Raw genomic sequence first — 16,787 nt, 5'->3', positions numbered from 1 at the left:
CGCGGCCCACTGTCCTTCGGGTCACCGCGCGACAGCCCACAGTCCTTCGGGTCACTGCCACATTACACCGTCGTGTAATCACTCAGCCATAGGCCATGACCCCGTCTATCTGAGTCTTCCCGATCCAGCGAATAAGGGGTTTCCTTGAACCCGCCGGGTACGAGGTCTGAAGGAACACTAACTCACCCCAATATGCCTAGCATTGTGGGTTACACAAATGCTATCGGCCAATATACGACTAATACTAAACCCGGTAATATAACACAAAGTTCCTAGTAATAGTCACCACAAAATCAGCACATCTACCTCAAACATGCCTAGCATTGTGGGTTACACAAATGCTATATGGCAAATATATGATTAATACTAAACCCGGTAAAATAACACAAGGTTCCTAGTATTAATCGCAAATTAACACAATCAATCATATTTTAGAATCTAGCATAAAGACTAATTCCAGAATACCTAACTATCCACAACTTAGCGATATCATCTAAGCATTCGCTAACTAACCAATCAACTTAACCATTAGCATGCTACTACGGTTCTCAAGCAATAACTAAGCATGCTATCAACTTAATCAACATAACCTCAATTATTAACTAGTCAAACCGTTACTCAGTTAGACCTGGCCTCCTGCCATGATCCAACTTCCAAGTAACGGGACCCTGAATAAAAACAACTCAGCAATCAATTGATATAACTCACAGTTTTTGGTTGACTGTGGCCTTGACCCCAAACCCGACTTCTGCGATCCGAACCCTTTCCCGACCTTCACAAGTAGACCCACTTGACTGATCTTCACTTGAACTGGTCTCCACTAGAAATGATCTCTCTTCACTTGAAAAGAACCTTCTCCAGGTGCTGACTCAAAATCGGCAGAGTAACTGTTCTCGAAAACTGCCTAAATCGCTCGAAAAATATCAAAACTCGATCTTTCTATCTTTTCTTTCTATTTATGTTTTGAAGTAGATTTGATGTGTTTTGTATGGGTTGAAATGAGAGGGGGTCGTGGCCTATTTATAGGAATCAGCAACCAATCAGGAACAAGCCGTGTGGCAGCCCGTGTGTCGCTTCGCATGGCTCCGGACACATGCGCGGCGGCACCTCGTGCTCCACTTGTCCTTCAGCATGGCCTTCTCACTTGCAAGGTGACACCACGCCCTCTACCTGTCTGGATGCATGGCCTACCCACATGCAATCTGACACCACGTCCTCCACATGTCTGGCCGGATGGCCCGGTCCCTTGCATCGCGACACCTCGTGCTTGGCCGTTCCACCTCGTGCTCCACATGGCTGGCTGCATGCCTCAGTCTCATGCAGGATGACACACCCACGTCCAGATGCCGGCTGCATGCCTGAAGTGCATGCAGGTCGACACCCTATCTCACACATGGCTGGCCGCATGCTTCGGTCGCATGCATCGCAACACCTCGTGCTTGACCGTTTCACCTCGTGCTCCACATGTCTACTTGCATGTACAGGTTGCATGTACTGCAACACCTCTTGCTTCCCTTGACACACACACTGTCAAGAGCCTGCCACCACGTCCTGAACACATACACATCAAGCCACCTCGAGCTTCTCGGTCGATTCGGCCGATTTCGGCCTTTCCGGTGAATTTTCGTCGCACGATAATTCCCAAATATTTTTCTACGCCCGTTCTGATGGCCTGACTATTTTTAAGAAACCCTACTGGGACTCTGATCTTGAGGAAAAATATTTACCGAGCTTTCGGCTTCTTCAAAAAATTCCGTAATACCGAAATTTAGGGTTTTTCGCCCAATTTCCGGTCTTCCTGTTGTGCTTCCTAAAGTGTCTTGCTTCAAACATCATTTGAATCAATCTACTACATTGTCTGACCATTGTCTAGTGGCATACTTGACTCATGGTTCAGACAAGAACAATCTGATCGTCCGTGACTCGACCACCCAAAGGATACTCGACCATTCTTTTTTTTTTTTTAAAGGGTTTCTACACCGACTGTCCCTGTTAATCACTACTTTGATCCCGAAGGCCAACACAATAGGATCGAAATCCTATGATGTTATCCCATGTTAATGTATACAGAGCGTAGGCTTACTTTGAGCACTATAATTTCTTCAAAGTAACAGCGCCGGAGGCACGACCCGGGCAGTTAAGGCCAGGAGCATATCGCTGACAGAAGAGACAAGCCGACCGGTGCTCACCGAAGGCGGACATGGCAACCCATCCCAAGGTTCAACTATGAGCTTTTAAACTGCAACAACTTAAATATACGCTCTTGGAGCTGGAATTACCGTGGATGCTGGCACCAGACTTGCCCTCCAATGGATCCCCGTTACGGGATTTAGATTGTACTCATTCCAAATACCAGACTCAAAGAGCCCGGTATTGTTATTTATTGTCACTACCTCCCTGTGTCAGGATTGGGTAATTAGCGCGCCTGCTGCCTTCCTTGGATGTGGTAGCCGTTTCTCAGGCTCCCTCTGCGGAATCGAAGCCTAATTCTCCGTCACCCGTTACCACCATGGTAGGCCACTATCCTACCATCGAAAGTTGATAGGGCAGAAATTTGAATGATGCGTCGCCAGCACTAAGGCCATGCGATCCGTCGAGTTATCATGAATCATCAGAGCAACGGGCAGAGCCCACGTCGACATTTTATCTAATAAATGCATCCCTTCCAGAAGTTGGGGTTTGTTGCACGTATTAGCTCTAGAATTACTATGGTTATCCGAGTAGTAGTTACCATCAAACAAACTATAACTGATTTAATGAGCCATTTGCAGTTTCACAGACTGAATTCGTTCATACTTACACATGCATGGCTTAATCTTTGAGACAAGCATATGACTACTGGCAGGATCAACCAGGTAGCATTCATAAATCAGGGCAAGACCACGTCATATTCCCGCAAACACATGGAATGTGGGAACAGACGCAGACTTGACCGTCATCTTTTGTCCGGAGACAAACGTGCTTAGCGGGACAGAAATTTTTCGAGTCACCGCCATAATATTTATGCAACCGAGATCTCAGCAAACAGCTTATTCACCTTTGCGAACAATGCATAAATTATGCAAAGACGCAAGGATCACAAGTGCCGGCTTATGTGTTCACGGCTTCCCCACTGAAGGAGATGCCGCAAATAACATTTTAAGCAAAGCTTAACAATTCCTTCCATATAGGTACGCAACACAGGCCCCGGATCAGTTCAACAAGCATAAAACTATGCTAGTGAAGAAACTGAGGAGGATAGTTGGTCTGTAGTTGGGTGCGCGAGCACAGAGCCTACAAACACTAGCTATCCAATCACCACTCATATGCCGAATGTTCATTTGCCCCGATAACATCAATCTTACCAACCACTCTTGAGATGTAATCAAAAGAGCAACTGGAAGACGGATGAAACCATGCCAATACCACACAAGCGCGAAAATTTGAAGTTAGGGGCATAACGGTCTGCCAAAAAATTCGCTGGAAAAGTTACCGGAAAATTCACCGGAGACAATCCGGCCATCAACCTCACCCCAGCCATCAATAGTGTTGGACCGAGCAGTCCAACACTACATACCCCTTCGGGTACTGAGGGTAGGCTCAGAAGAGTGCCTACCCCTTATATAGACAAAACACTTATTTTTTCAGTCTGTCACCAGTAGACAATGGTTGTGTTCCGGGAGTATTTTTAATGTAAAAAAAAATATTTCGAATTTGAATCTGATTTTTTGCATGCTTCATAAGAATGGTTAAAGCTATTTTCTGGTAAATTTTCATGATTTTCTTTTGCTTCTAACCATGTCTTTTGCATGCTACAAAGTTTGGGGTTTCGTGGTCTAAACGGATGTCTACAGCAACTTTTGATGAACACTTGACATATTTTTGATGTTTCCTTTCAGAAAACGTTCTTCAAAAATATTAATTTTTGAATTTTTGGCTTCTCGGGTGATTTTGGCTGTCTGTGGGTGATTTTGGCTGTCTGTGGGTGATTTTGGCTGTCTGTGGGTGATTTTGGCCCACATGGGCTGTCTGTTCAGTACACACAGGACGTCCGTGTGTGTCCGCCAGCACACACAGGACGTCCGTGGCTGTCCGTCAGCACACACAGGACGTTTATGGCTGTCTGTGTGTGTCCGTGTGTGTCCGTCAGCACACACAGGACGTCCGTGGCTGTACATCAGTACACATATCAGCACGGTGGTCCTTGGACTCAGCACGCTGGCCCTTCCCGTGGACTGTTTGGGGGTATTTTGGCCCACGTGGGCTGTCTGTTCAGTACACACAGGACGTCTGTGGGTGTCCGTCAGCACACATAGGACGTTCGTGTGTGTCCATCAGCACACACAGGACGTCTGTGGCTGTCCGTGTGTGTCTGTGTGTGTCCGTCAGCACACACAGGATGTCTGTGGCTGACGGACACACACGGACACACACGTAGACAAAACATTTTTTCAGTCTATCACCAGTAGACATTGGTTGTGTTCCGGGAGAATTTTTAATGTAAAAAAAATACTTCGAAATTGAATCTGATTTTTTGCATGCTTCATAAGAATGGTTAAAGCTATTTTCTGGTAAATTTTCATGATTTTCTTTTGCTTATAACCATGTCTTTTGCATGCTACAAATTTTGGGGTTTCGTGGTTTAAACGGATGTCTACAGCACTTTTTGATCAACACTTGACATCCTAAACTCTTTGTTGACATATTTTTGATGTTTCCTTTCAGAAAACATTCTTCAAAAATATTAATTTTTGAATTTTTGGCTTCTCGGGTGATTTTGGCTGTCCGTGGGTGATTTTGGCCCATGTGGGCTGTCTGTTCAATACACACAGGACGTCCGTGTGTGTCCGTCAGCACACACAGGACGTCCGTGGCTGTCCGTGTGTGTCTGTGTGTGTCCGTCAACACACACAGAACGTCTGTGGCTGCCCGTCAGTACACATATCAGCACGCTGGTCCTTGAAATTAGCACGCTGGCCCTTCCGTGCACTGTTTGGGTGATTTTGACCCACGTGGACTGTCTGCTCAGTACACACAGGACGTCCGTGGGTGTCCACCGGCACACACAGAGCGTCTGTGGCTGTCCATCAGTACACATATAAGCACGCTGGTCCTTGGACTCAGCACGCTGGCCCTTCCCGTAGACTGTTCGGGTGATTTTGGCCCACGTGGGCTGTCTGTTCAGTACACACAGGACGTCAGTGGGTCTCCGTCAGCACACACAGGACGTCTGTGGGTGTCCGTCAGCACACGCAGGACGTCCGTGGGTGTCCGTCAGCAAACACAAGACTTCCGTGGCTGTCTGTGTGTGTCCGTGTGTGTCCGTCAACACACAAAGGACGTCCGTGGCTGTCCATCAGTACACATATCAGCACGCTGGCCCTTCCCGTGGACTGTTCCGGTGATTTTGGCCCACGTGGGCTGTCCGTTCAGTACACACAGGACGTCCGTGGGTGTCCGCCAGCATACACAGGACGTCCGAGGCTGTCCGTCAGCACAGACAGGACGTCCGTGGTTGTCCGTGTGTGTCAGTGTGTGTATGTGTGTGTCCGTCAGCACACACAGGACGTCCGTGGCTGTCCATCAGTACACATATCAGCACGCTGGTCCTTGGACTTAGCACGCTGGCCCTTCCCGTGGTCTGGTCGGGTGATTTTGGCCCATGTGGGCTTTCTATTCAGTACACACAGGACGTCCGTGGGTGTTCGACAGCACACACAGGACGTCCGTGAGTGTCCGTCAGCACACCCAGGACGTTTATGGCTGTCTGTGTGTGTCCGTGTGTGTCCGTCAGCACACACAGGACGTCCGTGGCTGTACATCAGTACACATATCAGCACGGTGGTCCTTGGACTCAGCACGCTGGCCCTTCCCGTGGACTGTTTGGGGGTATTTTGGCCCACGTGGGCTGTCTGTTCAGTACACACAGGACGTCTGTGGGTGTCCGTCAGCACACATAGGACGTTCGTGTGTGTCCATCAGCACACACAGGACGTCTGTGGCTGTCCGTGTGTGTCTGTGTGTGTCCGTCAGCACACACAGGATGTCTGTGGCTGACGGACACACACGGACACACACGTAGACAAAACATTTTTTCAGTCTATCACCAGTAGACATTGGTTGTGTTCCGGAGTATTTTTAATGTAAAAAAAAATACTTCGAAATTGAATATGATTTTTTGCATGCTTCATAAGAATGGTTAAAGCTATTTTCTGGTAAATTTTCATGATTTTCTTTTGCTTATAACCATGTCTTTTGCATGCTACAAATTTTGGGGTTTCGTGGTTTAAACGGATGTCTACAGCACTTTTTGATCAACACTTGACATCCTAAACTCTTTGTTGACATATTTTTGATGTTTCCTTTCAGAAAACATTCTTCAAAAATATTAATTTTTGAATTTTTGGCTTCTCGGGTGATTTTGGCTGTCCGTGGGTGATTTTGGCCCATGTGGGCTGTCTGTTCAATACACACAGGACGTCCGTGTGTGTCCGTCAGCACACACAGGACGTCCGTGGCTGTCCGTGTGTGTCTGTGTGTGTCCGTCAACACACACAGAACGTCTGTGGCTGCCCGTCAGTACACATATCAGCACGCTGGTCCTTGAAATTAGCACGCTGGCCCTTCCGTGCACTGTTTGGGTGATTTTGACCCACGTGGACTGTCTGCTCAGTACACACAGGACGTCCGTGGGTGTCCACCGGCACACACAGAGCGTCTGTGGCTGTCCATCAGTACACATATAAGCACGCTGGTCCTTGGACTCAGCACGCTGGCCCTTCCCGTAGACTGTTCGGGTGATTTTGGCCCACGTGGGCTGTCTGTTCAGTACACACAGGACGTCAGTGGGTCTCCCACAGCACACACAGGACGTCTGTGGGTGTCCGTCAGCACACGCAGGACGTCCGTGGGTGTCCGTCAGCAAACACAAGACTTCCGTGGCTGTCTGTGTGTGTCCGTGTGTGTCCGTCAACACACAAAGGACGTCCGTGGCTGTCCATCAGTACACATATCAGCACGCTGGCCCTTCCCGTGGACTGTTCCGGTGATTTTGGCCCACGTGGGCTGTCCGTTCAGTACACACAGGACGTCCGTGGGTGTCCGCCAGCATACACAGGACGTCCGAGGCTGTCTGTCAGCACAGACAGGACGTCCGTGGTTGTCCGTGTGTGTCAGTGTGTGTATGTGTGTGTCCGTCAGCACACACAGGACGTCCGTGGCTGTCCATCAGTACACATATCAGCACGCTGGTCCTTGGACTTAGCACGCTGGCCCTCCCGTGGACTGGTCGGGTGATTTTGGCCCATGTGGGCTTTCTATTCAGTACACACAGGACGTCCGTGGGTGTTCGTCAGCACACACAGGACGTCCGTGAGTGTCCGTCAGCACACACAGGACGTCCGTGGCTTTCCGTGTGTGTCCGTGTGTGTCCGTCAGCACACACAGGACGTCCGTGGCTGACGGACACACACGTAGACAAAACACTTTTTCAGTCTGTCACTACTAGACATTGGTTGTGTTCCGGGTGTATTTTTAATGTAAAAAAACAAATACTTCAAATTTGAATCTGACTTTTTGCATGCTTCATAAGAATGGTTAAAGCTTTTTTGTGGTAAAGTTTCATGATTTTATTTTGCTTTTAACCATGTGTTTTGCAAGCTACAAAGTTCGGGTTTCGTGGTCTAAACGGATGTCTACAACCACTTTTGATCAACGCTTGACATCCTAAACTCTTTGTTGTCATATTTTTGATGTTTCCTTTCACAAAACTTTCTTCAAAAAATATTAACTTTGAATTTTTGGCTTCTCGGTGATTTTTGCTGTCCGTGGGTGATTTGGCCCACGTGTGGCTGTCAGTTCAGTATACAAAGACGTCCCTGTGTGTCCGTCAGCACACACAGGAGTCTGTGGCTGTCCGTGTGTGTCCGTCAACACACACATAACGTCTGTGGCTGTCCATCAGTACACATATCAGCACGCTGGTCCTTGGCCTCAACGCTGGCCCTTCCGTGCACTGTTTGGGTGATTTTGACCCACGTGGACTGTCTGTTCAGTACACACAGGACTCCGTGGGTCCACCAGCACACACAGGGCGTCTGTGGCTGTCCATCAGTACACATATCAGCACGCTGGGCCTTGGACTCAGCACGCTGGCCCTTCCCGTGACTGTTCGGGTGATTTTGGCCAACGTGGGCTGTCTGTTCAGTACACACAGGACGTCCGTGGGTGTCCGCCAGCATACACAGGACGTCCGTGGCTGTCCATCAGCACAGACAGGACGTCTGTGGCTGTCCATCAGTACACATATCAGCACGCTGGCCGTTCCCGTGGACTGGTCGGGTGATTTTGGCCCACTTGGGTTGTCTATTCAGTACACACAGGACGTCCGTGGTAGTTCGTCAGCCCACACAGGACGTCCGTGGCTGTCCATCAGTACACATATCAGCACGCTGGTCCTTGGACTTAGCACGCTGGCCCTTCCCGTGGACTGGTCGGGTGATTTTGGCCCATGTGGGCTTTCTATTCAGTACACACAGGACGTCCGTGGGTGTTCGACAGCACACACAGGACGTCCGTGAGTGTCCGTCAGCACACACAGGACGTTTAATGGCTGTCTGTGTGTGTCCCGGTGTGTCCGTCAGCACACACAGGACGTCCGTGGCTGTACATCAGTACACATATCAGCACGGTGGTCCTTGGACTCAGCACGCTGGCCCTTCCCGTGGACTGTTTGGGGGTATTTTGGGCCCACGTGGGCTGTCTGTTCAGTACACACAGGACGTCTGTGGGTGTCCGTCAGCACACAACGATCGTTCGTGGTGTCCATCAGCACACACAGGACGTCTGTGGCTGTCCGTGTGTGTCTGTGTGTGTCCGTCAGCACACACAGGTGTCTGTGGCTGACGGACACACACGGACACACACGTAGACAAAACATTTTTTCAGTCTATCACCAGTAGACATTGGTTGTGTTCCGGGAATATTTTTAATGTAAAAAAAATACTTCGAAATTGAATCTGATTCTTTGCATTCTTCATAAGAATGGTTAAAGCTATTTTCTGGTAAATTTTCATGATTTTCTTTTGCTTATAACCATGTCTTTTGCATGCTACAAATTTTGGGGTTTCGTGGTTTAAACGGATGTCTACAGCACTTTTTGATCAACACTTGACATCCTAAACTCTTTGTTGACATATTTTTGATGTTTCCTTTCAGAAAACATTCTTCAAAAATATTAATTTTTGAATTTTTTGGCTTCTCGGGATTTTGGCTGTCCGTGGGTGATTTTGGCCCATGTGGGCTGTCTGTTCAATACACACAGGACGTCCGTGTGTGTCCGTCAGCACACACAGGACGTCCGTGGCTGTCCGTGTGTGTCTGTGTGTGTCCGTCAACACACACAGAACGTCTGTGGCTGCCCGTCAGTACACATATCAGCACGGGGTCCTTGAAATTAGCACGCTGGCCCTCCGTGCACTGTTTGGGTGATTTTGACCCACGTGGACTGTCTGCTCAGTACACACAGGACGTCCGTGGGTGTCCACCGGCACACACAGAGCGTCTGTGGCTGTCCATCAGTACACATATAAGCACGCTGGTCCTTGGACTCAGCACGCTGGCCCTTCCCGTAGACTGTTCGGGTGATTTTGGCCCACGTGGGCTGTCTGTTCAGTACACACAGGACGTCAGTGGGTCTCCGTCAGCACACACAGGACGTCTGTGGGTGTCCGTCAGCACACGCAGGACGTCCGTGGGTGTCCGTCAGCAAACACAAGACTTCCGTGGCTGTCTGTGTGTGTCCGTGTGTGTCCGTCAACACACAAAGGACGTCCGTGGCTGTCCATCAGTACACATATCAGCACGCTGGCCCTTCCCGTGGACTGTTCCGGTGATTTTGGCCCACGTGGGCTGTCCGTTCAGTACACACAGGACGTCCGTGGGTGTCCGCCAGCATACACAGGACGTCTGAGGCTGTCCGTCAGCACAGACAGGACGTCCGTGGTTGTCCGTGTGTGTCAGTGTGTGTATGTGTGTGTCCGTCAGCACACACAGGACGTCCGTGGCTGTCCATCATACCATATCAGCACGCTGTCCTTGGACGTAGCACCTGGCCTTGCCGTCGCCTGTGTGACTGGTCGGGTGATTTTGGCCCATGTGGGCTTTCTATTCAGTACACACAGGACGTCCGTGGGTGTTCGTCAGCACACACAGGACGTCCGTGAGTGTCCGTCAGCACACACAGGACGTCCGTGGCTTTCCGTGTGTGTCCGTGTGTGTCCGTCAGCACACACAGGACGTCCGTGGCTGACGGACACACACGTAGACAAAACCTTTTTCAGTCTGTCACTACTAGACATTGGTTGTGTTCCGGTGTATTTTTAATGTAAAAAAACAAATACTTCAAATTTGAATCTGACTTTTTGCATGCTTCATAAGAATGGTTAAAGCTTTTTTGTGGTAAATTTTCATGATTTTATTTTGCTTTTAACCATGTGTTTTGCAAGCTACAAAGTTCGGGTTTCGTGGTCTAAACGGATGTCTACAACCACTTTTGATCAACGCTTGACATCCTAAACTCTTTGTTGTCATATTTTTGATGTTTCCTTTCACAAAACTTTCTTCAAAAATATTAACTTTTGAATTTTTGGCTTCTCGGGTGATTTTTGCTGTCCGTGGGTGATTTTGGCCCACGTGTGCTGTCAGTTCAGTATACACAAGACGTCCCTGTGTGTCCGTCAGCACACACAGGAAGTCTGTGGCTGTCCGTGTGTGTCCGTCAACACACACATAACGTCTGTGGCTGTCCATCAGTACACATATCAGCACGCTGGTCCTTGGCCTCAGCACGCTGGCCCTTCCGTGCACTGTTTGGGTGATTTTGACCCACGTGGACTGTCTGTTCAGTACACACAGGACATCCATGGGTGTCCACCAGCACACACAGGGCGTCTGTGGCTGTCCATCAGTACACATATCAGCACGCTGGTCCTTGGACTCAGCACGCTGGCCCTTCCCGTTGACTGTTCGGGTGATTTTGGCCAACGTGGGTTGTCTGTTCAGTACACACAGGACGTCCGTGGGTGTCCGCCAGCATACACAGGACGTCCGTGGCTGTCCATCAGCACAGACAGGACGTCTGTGGCTGTCCATCAGTACACATATCAGCACGCTGGCCGTTCCCGTGGACTGGTCGGGTGATTTTGGCCCACTTGGGTTGTCTATTCAGTACACACAGGACGTCCGTGGTAGTTCATCAGCCCACACAGGACGTCCGTGTGTGTCCGTCAGCACACACAGGACGTCCGTGGCTTTCTGTGTGTGTCCGTTTGTGTCCGTCAGCATACACAGGACGTCCGTGGCTGACTGACACACACGTAGACAAAACACTTTTTCAGTCTGTCACGAGTGGACATTGATTGTGTTCCGGGTGTATTTTTAATGTAAAAAAACAAATACTTCGAATTTGAATCTGATTTTATGCATGCTTCATAAGAATGGTTAAAGCTTTTTTGTGGTAAATTTTCATGATTTTCTGTTGCTTCTAACCATGTGTTTTGCATGCTACAAAGTTCGGGGTTTCGTGGTTTAAACGGATGTCTACAACAACTTTTGATCAACGCTTGACATCCTAAACTCTTTGTTGTCATATTTTTGATGTTTCCTTTCACAAAACTTTCTTCAAAAATATTAATTTTTGAATTTTTGGCTTCTCGGGTGATTTTTGCTGTCCGTGGGTGATTTTGGCCCACGTGGGCTGTCAGTTCAGTATACACAGGACGTCCGTGTGTGTCCGTCAGCACACACAGGAAGTCCGTGGCTGTCCGTGTGTGTCCGTCAACACACACAGAACGTCTGTGGCTGTCCATCAGTACACATATCAGCACGCTGGTCCTTGGACTCAGCACGCTGGCCCTTCCGTGCACTGTTTGCGTGATTTTGACCCACGTGGACTGTCTGTTCAGTACACACAGGACATCCGTGGGTGTCCACCAGCACACACAGGGCGTCTGTGGCTGTCCATCAGTACACATATCAGCACGCTGGTCCTTGGACTCAGCACGCTGGCCCTTACCGTAGACTTTTCGGATGATTTTGGCGCACGTGGGCTGTCTATTCAGTACACACAGGACGTTCGTGGGTGTTCGTTAGCACACAAAGGACGTCCGTGGGTGTCCGTCAGCACACACAGGACGTCTGTGGGTGTCTGTCAACACACACAGGACTTTTGTGGCTGTCCGTGTGTGTTCGTGTGTGTCGGTCAGCACACACAGGACGTCCATGGCTGTCCATCAGTACATATATCAGGACGCTGGCCCTTCCCGTTGACTGTTCGGGTGATTTTGGCCCACGTGGGCTGTCTGTTCAGTACACACAGGACGTCCGTGGGTGTCCGCCAGCATACACAGGACGTCCGTGGCTGTCCATCAGCACAGACAGGACGTCTGTGGCTGTCCATCAGTACACATATCAGCACGCTGGGCGTTGGACTCAGCACGCTGGCCGTTCCCGTGGACTGGTCGGGTGATTTTGGCCCACTTGGGTTGTCTATTCAGTACACACAGGACGACCGTGGTAGTTCGTCAGCCCACACAGGACGTCCGTGTGTGTCCGTTAGCACACACAGGACGTCCGTTGCTTTCTGTGTGTGTCCGTGTGTGTCCGTCAGCATACATAGGACGTCCGTGGCTGACTGACACACACGTAGACAAAACACTTTTTCAGTCTGTCACGAGTGGACATTGATTGTGTTCCGGGTATATTTTTAATGTAAAAAAAGAAATACTTCGAATTTGAATCTGATTTTTTGCATGCTTCATAAGAATGGTTAAAGCTTTTTTGTGGTAAATTTTCATGATTTTCTTTTGCTTCTAACCATGTGTTTTGCATGCTACAAAGTTCGGGGTTTCTTGGTTTAAACGGATGTCTACAACAACTTTTGATCAACGCTTGACATCCTAAACTCTTTGTTGTCATATTTTTGATGTTTCCTTTCACAAAACTTTCTTCAAAAATATTAATTTTTGAATTTTTGGCTTCTAGGGTGATTTTGGCTGTCCGTGTGTTATTTTGGCCCACGTGGGCTGTCTGTTCAGTACACACAGGACGGCCGTGTGTGTCCGTCAGCACACACAGGACGTCTGTGGCTGTCAATTAGTACACATATCAGTACGCTGGTCCTTGGACTCAGCACGCTGGCCCTTCCGTGCACTGTTTGGGTGATTTTGATCCACGTGGACTGTCTGTTCAGTACACACAGGACGTCCGTGGGTGTCCACCAGCACACACAGGGCGTCTGTGGCTGTCCATCAGTACACATATCAGCACGCTGGTCCTTGGACTCAGCACGCTGGCCCTTCCTGTAGACTGTTCGGGTGATTTTGGACCACGTGGGCTGTTTGTTCAGTACACACAGGACGTCCGTGGGTGTCCGTGAGCACACACAGGACGTCCGTGGGTGTTCGTCAGCACACACACGACGTCCGTGTGTGTCCGTCAGCACACACAGGACGTCCGTAGCTTTCCGTGTGTGTCCGAGAGTGTCTGTGAACACACAAAGGACGTCCGTGGCTGTCCATCAGTACACATATCAGCACGCTGGCCCTTCCCGTTGACTGTTCAGGTGATTTTGGCCCACGTGGGCTGTCTGTTCAGTACACACAGGACGTCCGTGGGTGTCCGCCAGCATACACAGGACGTCCGAGGCTGTCCGTCAGCACAGACAGGACGTCCGTGGCTGACCGTGTGTGTCAGTGTGTGTCCCTGTGTGTCCGTCAGCACACACATGACGTCCGTGGCTGTCCATCAGTACACATATCAGCACGCTGGTCCTTGGACTCAGCACGCTGGCCCTTCCCGTGGACTGGTCGGGTGATTTTGGCCCACGTGGGCTGTCTATTCAGTACACACAGGACGTCCGTGGGTGTTCGTCAGCACACACAGGAACGTCCGTGTGTGTCCGTCAGCACACACAGACGTCCGTGGCTTTCCGTGTGTGTCAGTGTGTGTCCGTCAGCACAAACAGGACGTCCGTGGCTGACGGACACACACGTAGACAAAACACTTTTTCAGTCTGTCACCAGTAGACATTGGTTGTGTTCCGGGTGTATTTTTAATGTAAAAAACAAATATTTCGAATTTGAATCTGATTTTTTTGCATGCTTCATAACCATGTGTTTTGCATGCTACAAAGTTCGGGGTTTCGTGTTCTAAACGGATGTCTACAACAACTTTTGATCAACGCTTGACATCCTAAACTCTTTGTTGTCATATTTTTAATGTTTCCTTTCACAAAACTTTCTTCAAAAATATTAATTTTTGAATTTAAGGCTTCTCGGGTGATTTTGGCTGTCTGTGGGTGATTTTGGCCCACGTGGGCTGTCTGTTCAGTACACACAGGACGGCCGTGTGTGTCCGTCAGCACACACAGGACGTCTGTGGCTGTCAATAGTACACATATCAGTACGCTGGTCCTTGGACTCAGCACGCTGGCCCTTCCGTGCACTGTTTGGGTGATTTTGATCCATGTGGACTGTCTCTTCAGTACACACAGGACGTCCGGGGGTGTCCACCAGCACACACAGGGCGTCTGTGGCTGTCCATCAGTACACATATCAGCACGCTGGTCCTTGGACTCAGCACGCTGGCCCTTCCTGTAGACTGTTCGGGTGATTTTGGACCACGTGGGCTGTTTGTTCAGTACACACAGGACGTCCGTGGGTGTCCGTGAGCACACACAGGACGTCCGTGGGTGTTCGTCAGCACACACACGACGTCCGTGTGTGTCCGTCAGCACACACAGGACGTCCGTAGCTTTCCGTGTGTGTCCGAGAGTATCTGTGAACACACAAAGGACGTCCGTGGCTGTCCATCAGTACACATATCAGCACACTGGCCCTTCCCGTTGACTGTTCGGGTGATTTTGGCCCACGTGGGCTGTCTGTTCAGTACACACAGGACGTCCGTGGGTGTCCGCCAGCATACACAGGATGTCCGAGGCTGTCCGTCAGCACAGACAGGACGTCCGTGGCTGACCGTGTGTGTCAGTGTGTGTCCCTGTGTGTCCGTCAGCACACACATGACGTCCGTGGCTGTCCATCAGTACACATATCAGCACGCTGGTCCTTGGACTCAGCACGCTGGCCCTTCCCGTGGACTGGTCGGGTGATTTTGGCCCACGTGGGCTGTCTATTCAGTACACACAGGACGTCCGTGGGTGTTCGTCAGCACACACAGGACGTCCGTGTGTGTCCGTCAGCACACACAGGACGTCCGTGGCTTTCCGTGTGTGTCAGTGTGTGTCCGTCAGCACAAACAGGACGTCCGTGGCTGACGGACACACACGTAGACAAAACACTTTTTCAGTCTGTCACCAGTAGACATTGGTTGTGTTCCGGGTGTATTTTTAATGTAAAAAACAAATATTTCGAATTTGAATCTGATTTTTTTGCATGCTTCATAACCATGTGTTTTGCATGCTACAAAGTTCGGGGTTTCGTGTTCTAAACGGATGTCTACAACAACTTTTGATCAACGCTTGACATCCTAAACTCTTTGTTGTCATATTTTTAATGTTTCCTTTCACAAAACTTTCTTCAAAAATATTAATTTTTGAATTTAAGGCTTCTCGGGTGATTTTGGCTGTCTGTGGGTGATTTTGGCCCACGTGGGCTGTCTGTTCAGTACACACAGGACGGCCGTGTGTGTCCGTCAGCACACACAGGACGTCTGTGGCTGTCAATTAGTACACATATCAGTACGCTGGTCCTTGGACTCAGCACGCTGGCCCTTCCGTGCACTGTTTGGGTGATTTTGATCCATGTGGACTGTCTCTTCAGTACACACAGGACGTCCGGGGGTGTCCACCAGCACACACAGGGCGTCTGTGGCTGTCCATCAGTACACATATCAGCACGCTGGTCCTTGGACTCAGCACGCTGGCCCTTCCTGTAGACTGTTCGGGTGATTTTGGACCACGTGGGCTGTTTGTTCAGTACACACAGGACGTCCGTGGGTGTCCGTGAGCACACACAGGACGTCCGTGGGTGTTCGTCAGCACACACACGACGTCCGTGTGTGTCCGTCAGCACACACAGGACGTCCGTAGCTTTCCGTGTGTGTCCGAGAGTATCTGTGAACACACAAAGGACGTCCGTGGCTGTCCATCAGTACACATATCAGCACACTGGCCCTTCCCGTTGACTGTTCGGGTGATTTTGGCCCACGTGGCTGTCTGTTCAGTACACACAGGACGTCCGTGGGTGTCCGCCAGCATACACAGGATGTCCGAGGCTGTCCGTCAGCACAGACAGGACGTCCGTGGCTGACCGTGTGTGTCAGTGTGTGTCCCTGTGTGTCCGTCAGCACACACATGACGTCCGTGGCTGTCCATCAGTACACATATCAGCACGCTGGTCCTTGGACTCAGCACGCTGGCCCTTCCCGTGGACTGGTCGGGTGATTTTGGCCCACGTGGGCTGTCTATTCAGTACACACAGGACGTCCGTGGGTGTTCGTCAGCACACACAGGACGTCCGTGTGTGTCCGTCAGCACACACAGGACGTCCGTGGCTTTCCGTGTGTGTCAGTGTGTGTCCGTCAGCACAAACAGGACGTTCGTGGCTGACGGACACACACGTAGACAAAACACTTTTTCAGTCTGTCACCAGTAGACATTGGTTGTGTTCCGGGTGTATTTTTAATGTAAAATACAAATATTTCGAATTTGAATCTGATTTTTTTGCATGCTTCATAACCATGTGTTTTGCATGCTACAAAGTTCGGGGTTTCGTGTTCTAAACGGATGTCTA

The 16,787-nt window shown here is 49.8% G+C and overlaps 1 long non-coding RNA gene across 1 annotated transcript; it reads right to left on the bottom strand.

Annotated features, from left to right (window-relative positions):
* Nucleotides 1–3,544: 3,544 nt before the first annotated feature.
* On the bottom strand, nucleotides 3,545–11,584 carry LOC117130714. Its single transcript, XR_004454005.1, has 3 exons — nucleotides 11,368–11,584; nucleotides 10,596–10,598; nucleotides 3,545–3,614 (listed from the first exon to the last, which is right to left on the bottom strand). It is a non-coding gene; the product is annotated as an uncharacterized LOC117130714 (long non-coding RNA).
* Nucleotides 11,585–16,787: the final 5,203 nt, after the last annotated feature.

This window comes from Brassica rapa, unplaced genomic scaffold, assembly GCF_000309985.2.
Source record: "Brassica rapa cultivar Chiifu-401-42 unplaced genomic scaffold, CAAS_Brap_v3.01 Scaffold0670, whole genome shotgun sequence".
Lineage (NCBI taxonomy): Eukaryota > Viridiplantae > Streptophyta > Magnoliopsida > Brassicales > Brassicaceae > Brassica > Brassica rapa.
This window is presented reverse-complemented; position numbering and strand designations above follow the sequence as displayed.